This window comes from Limulus polyphemus, unplaced genomic scaffold (genome assembly GCF_000517525.1).
Source record: "Limulus polyphemus unplaced genomic scaffold, Limulus_polyphemus-2.1.2 Scaffold4629, whole genome shotgun sequence".
Lineage (NCBI taxonomy): Eukaryota > Metazoa > Arthropoda > Merostomata > Xiphosura > Limulidae > Limulus > Limulus polyphemus.
The window spans coordinates 63,466-68,685 of NW_013670239.1; the positions used below are offsets into that span (position 1 = coordinate 63,466).

The 5,220-nt window shown below is 35.1% G+C and overlaps 1 long non-coding RNA gene across 1 annotated transcript; it reads left to right on the plus strand.

The window, feature by feature from the left end:
- The first annotated feature begins 513 nt into the window (after positions 1 to 513).
- LOC111088875 lies at positions 514 to 4,593 on the plus strand. The gene is made up of 3 exons (XR_002613256.1): positions 514 to 845; positions 1,186 to 1,380; positions 4,584 to 4,593. It is a non-coding gene; the product is annotated as an uncharacterized LOC111088875 (long non-coding RNA).
- The last annotated feature ends 627 nt before the right edge of the window (positions 4,594 to 5,220 follow it).

The following is a 5,220-nucleotide window of genomic DNA, read 5'->3' on the forward strand; positions in this document are numbered from 1 at the left end:
AAAACACATTAATTATCAAGTATGTTTTAGACCCTGATCTAAGTTAGATATCAACAGGAAAACAAAAGGTTTTAATGTAATTTGACTTGAGGTGTCACTATGACCTTCCAGACGGGAAAAAGTCTGAATACCTGATTAAAAGTTTATAAGATTTAATAAAGACCGAGTGAAAAATTAAACATCTATTCTCTCAAGCCAAAGAAGTCTTTGTGATGAATGGTAAAACATCGTAAATGTTTTTGTTACGTTTTGTGTTAGATGTACATGTATACATAGACTTGATAACAATGTCCTCGTTTCATACAGTTTGTAAGTGTGTCTACAAGTGTATCATACACGAGAAGAACCCTGAAAGAGAGAGAGAAAAATAGTTTCCTTTTCTTAAAACAAATTTAACCTTAACATTAAATTTATAATTTTTTTTCAAAAACCGGGTTTTCCCAATCGTATAATGTCGATATGTTTATCTTATACCTCTTTTAGTTTTTGAACAGCACGTTATGCGACACGTGAACTAAAAGGCTAGTCCAAAGGTCTTTAGGGTTTGATAAGTATCTGTGACATTACGAATGTGAAATCTAGACTTGCAATGACAATGTTTCTTGTTGAAGGTTTCTCTTGATGGGGATGTTCTTTTGGATGTGTGAAGAAGGTCTTAATACCCAGTCTGTACTCGGTGTTCTACAACGCTTGATGTGGTACGTTATAGTTGTCCTGGGTCTCTTCGTGGGTTATCAGCTAGTTTTGATGCCACTCCTTTATCTTATAATTATCAGAAAAAACCCATTTCGTTTTTACTTCAATCTTTTACCGGTTGTTTTGACTGCTTTCGGAACAGCATCTAGGTGAGTTAATGTTTGTTGTAATTAAATTATTTTTTCATTATAACGTTACAACAAAATTTAGACAAACTGTTAAAATAAGTTATTTGTGCGGAGTAGGTTGTTATCCGACATTGAAATTTCTTTGCTCAGTCATTATTCTAAGACTAATGGTCTATTTTACCTATGGTTTGCTGTTTTCTTAAATTGCATATAAATTATAAATGTTTTCTTACATTGTTGTCATCAAGGGACGATACGATAAAATGTAGCAAAGTATTACATTTTAAAGCTTGAATATCCCTAATTTATTTTAATAAATTTTAAAACACTTGATCTTACTAACACTATAGTTCTTTTCTAGTGCCGCAACTCTTCCTGTCACTATGCGTTACATGGAAGAAGGTAATAAAATTCACAGCTACATTACCCGATTTGTACTTCCTCTGGGAATGACGATTCATATGGATGGCGGATGTCTGAATTATCCAATGAAAACTATTTTTGTTGCTCGTTGGAATGGTGTTACCGTTGACATTCCTACTTCCATTGTTGTTAGGTAGGTGTTTTATATATATACATGCTTGTTCATTTAGATGGTTGAAGATATGTTTATGTTTAAATACGCATGCACATTTCATTTACACGTATATAAATTGGAAGTATAAAAGTAAACATATACTTTCATTTCTCTCAATACAAAAACGTATGCAATCAAACTACATTGATGTGAAGTTATTTGATGTGTTTGGTATTTAATTCAAAAAAATAAATTATATTTTAACACTCGTATTTTTCTTAATATAGATAATTTACAACTATACATTTAAGTTCAGCTGTTCACAGCTGTGCTTCAAAAACAACGGCGGTGCTACAATCGGGCAAGGGGACATTTGCCCACCCAAATTTTCTTTATGCTCCCTCCCCAAATTTAATACTACATACAAAGAGAAAATGTAATATGTATAATAAGAAAACACGTTCGCACGCGCACTGCCGTTTTAGGGGATGTTATTTTTTCTTGTATGGTAGAAGTCAACCAGATATATCCTACAATAATATGTATTTCATTTAACCCTACTTTTTATACTAATTGTACTATTATACTAAATAATTATTTATTTATTTAATTAAATAATGCTCGAAAGAACGCAGAATAATAACATGCAAAAAGCTGAATATGTTCCATAACTATCACATTTTTCTGGCTTTCTAACTATGCCACAAACTTCGTTAGAAATTAAGCAAAGGTGGTCGATATGTTTCTCTTGGGAACAAAAGTAAATCAGAAACTGAAACTACACCTTGTGTATTGAGGAAAAAAAGAAAGCAAAATAATACGCCATTTCAAAGGCAGAACCCTTGGTTTTCTATTGGTTATATATAATATAGGATTAAAAGTCAGAGAAAACTATTGACAAGTTCTGAAAGGGAGGATTGATAGGTGGGCATGGCAAGAGGGGTGTGATTTTATATTTGATAGCTCTGTAACAAATTACGATTAAAGGCTATAAATATTATGCTTTGCCTGAGCAATTGCAATATTATACTTCCCCTGCACAAGGGTTAAAAAAAGACCTAGGCATGCCTTTCTCAGAAACGTTGATAAATAAAGTCTTCAGATTGGTTTTGCTGTAAGTAGTTGTGACAAACACGAGTTTGTTGTGTACCAAGCTATCTTCGGCGCTTTTACTTTTCACATCAGTACTTGTTGTTATTCAAGTTTCTAGGCCAAGAGGTCGCGGGTATCTTTAAATGATACATTTGACTGTTGTTAATTATTACATGAAATTGATGTTCTGCATACATGTGTAGACACATCAAGTCTTACTATTGAGAAAATAGATATAAGAAAAATTTTCAAAATCCCGCGTAAATCACAGGATTGCCAGGAAGATGAAACAATCAAGGAGAAATTCGATGACGAGGAACCCACTTTGAGACTAATAATGGCTGGAGACGGCTTGAATGGGTAATGAAGAAAAACTTTAATACAACAGCAAATGTATAACGTTTCGACAAGGTTTTGTCATCATCAGGTACATTTGTACATTTGTACGTTGTACATTTGCTGTTGTATTAAAGTTTTTCTTCATTACCCATTCAAGCCGTCTCCAGCCATTATTAATCAAGGAGAAAGGTGGACCAAGCGAGATGCGCTGAAGGACTGAAGATGAAATAGTCGTACCAGAAGACGAGACAGAGGATAGACTATTGAACCAAAGAGGCAGTGTGGATACTTCTCATCAAAAACATGAAGATATATTGTGCGAAACCGTTATCATTGAAGAATTAATTACGCGAGCCGAACAGCAGCAGTGGAAAATCAACTCTGCCTAGGCCGACTCTTGGAGTATGTGGGCCGGCTAAAATATCCCGAACGCCCGACAATGGACTAATTCGACCTGGTCTTAATGAGCCCTTCCGCTTTCCAAAGTCTCATGGACGAAAATCCATACCTGAGTGTTATAAAGCATATCCTTGGCTTGAATATTCCTCATCTACTGAAAAAGTTTACTGTTCTGTCTGTCGTCATTTTAGTACAAGCACTAAATATCAAGGTGGTCAAGCTTTTGTGTCTGAAGGGCTCAATACACTGAAAAAAGTGAACGGGTAACACAAGCAGTCTGATGCACATTTGAACAACGGGTACAAAAATAATGCATTTTTAGAATCAAAGTTTTCTGAGAAAACAGTAGCAGATCGTTTAATGAATCTCACTAACTGAATGTGGGGAAAAATATGGAATACATTAAAATACTTGCACATATGCTGAGATTTACAGCTGTCCAAAACATCGCTCAGAGGGGGTAATCATGAAGAAGACACAGCTGAAAATAAAAGAAACTCTTTGTAAATATTAAATTTCTTAAAGACTTATTCTCGGAACACCTGTGTGAAGGACCTAAAATGCCAAATATACGTACCACAATGTACAAGATGCCATTTTGGATGTCCTCAGTTATATCATTTTGGACGAAATAAGAGAATATCAGTACGTTTCAGTCTTAGTCTATGAAACTAAAGACCTATCCAAAAGAGAGCAGATGATTTTGATCCTTCGGTGTTTTAATGAATCAGAAGTTCATGAAAAATTCCTTGATTTTGAGACTATTATACTTTTTGCATCCCCTTATGGACTGAATCTTGAAGACATACAAATGGAAATGAGGCAAGCTAAGAGAATGAATGAGCGCTCATGTGCGACATTTGGAGCAGTCTGGGAGTTTACAGAACATTTCAAACCCTCGTTTTTGGATTTTACTGAACTACAGAAGGTTATAAAGATAACAATAACTCTCATAGTTTGCAGAGCCGGCTGTGAAAGGAGCTTTAACAAGCTAAAACTGATCAAAAATCAACTGAGAACCAATATGGCAAATAAGAGACTGAAAAGTCTAACAGTAACTAGCGTGCTCTTTCCATTGATCTTGATGATGTTGTTGACAGGTTCGTTAATAAATTTCCAAATACAAGGTTAACGATGGTTTAAAGTAGAAGAAGAGGGTCGGTTCGGTTGGTGTCTTGGTAAGTTCATGCTTTTGACCATTATTCGTCAATCCACTTTTAAAGGGACTTGATATCCCCTCCCCAAACAAGATAGATATGCTAAAATGGTCAAAAACATTTTGATTCTTTCCAAGATCTGTGAGTACTTTGGGGCTTCGAAACTCCAGCCCCCCTGTGGCACAGCGGTATGTCTGCGGACTTACAACGCTAAAATCCGGATTTCGATACCCGTGGTGGGCAGAGCACAGATAGCCTATTATGAAGCTTTGTGCTTAATTACGAACAAACAATCAAAACTCAATACAAAGTATCTTTTGAAACCTAACGTTGGGAACAATTGGAGGGAGGGAGCAAGTGGGGAGGGGGCAAAACAAGACACCTTGAACTCACGTGTATTTTTAAAGGGACTCATTATTCCCCCCAAATTTTAGCGTGCTAAATTACATTGAAAAAAAATAATAAATTTAGAAATAACAGTTTTTAAATTCGATTCTTATCAGGTGTTTTGTGAATAAGAGATCATTATTAAAATATGACCTCATTTTTGAGTGACTAACAGTGTTTTTATGTATGTGTATGTGTGTGAGGAGTTTACAAAATATAGAAATTATGCATTTACAATGACGGAAATTCAGAATATGCAAATTCTAAGTTTGAATTACATGAGTTGGCGGATTTTCTATACTGAATTCCTCATTGTATTACAGCAATGTTTGGATTATGAGTAAGAGGTTTGTTTGTTTGTTTTTTAATTTTGCGCAAAGCTACACGAGGGCTTTTGTTTTTCAGTCACTGGTGAACTCTGGTTTGGTTTGTGTTGAATTTCACGCAAAGGTACACGAGGGCTATCTGCGTTAGCTGTCCCTAATTTAGTAGTGTAAGACTAGAG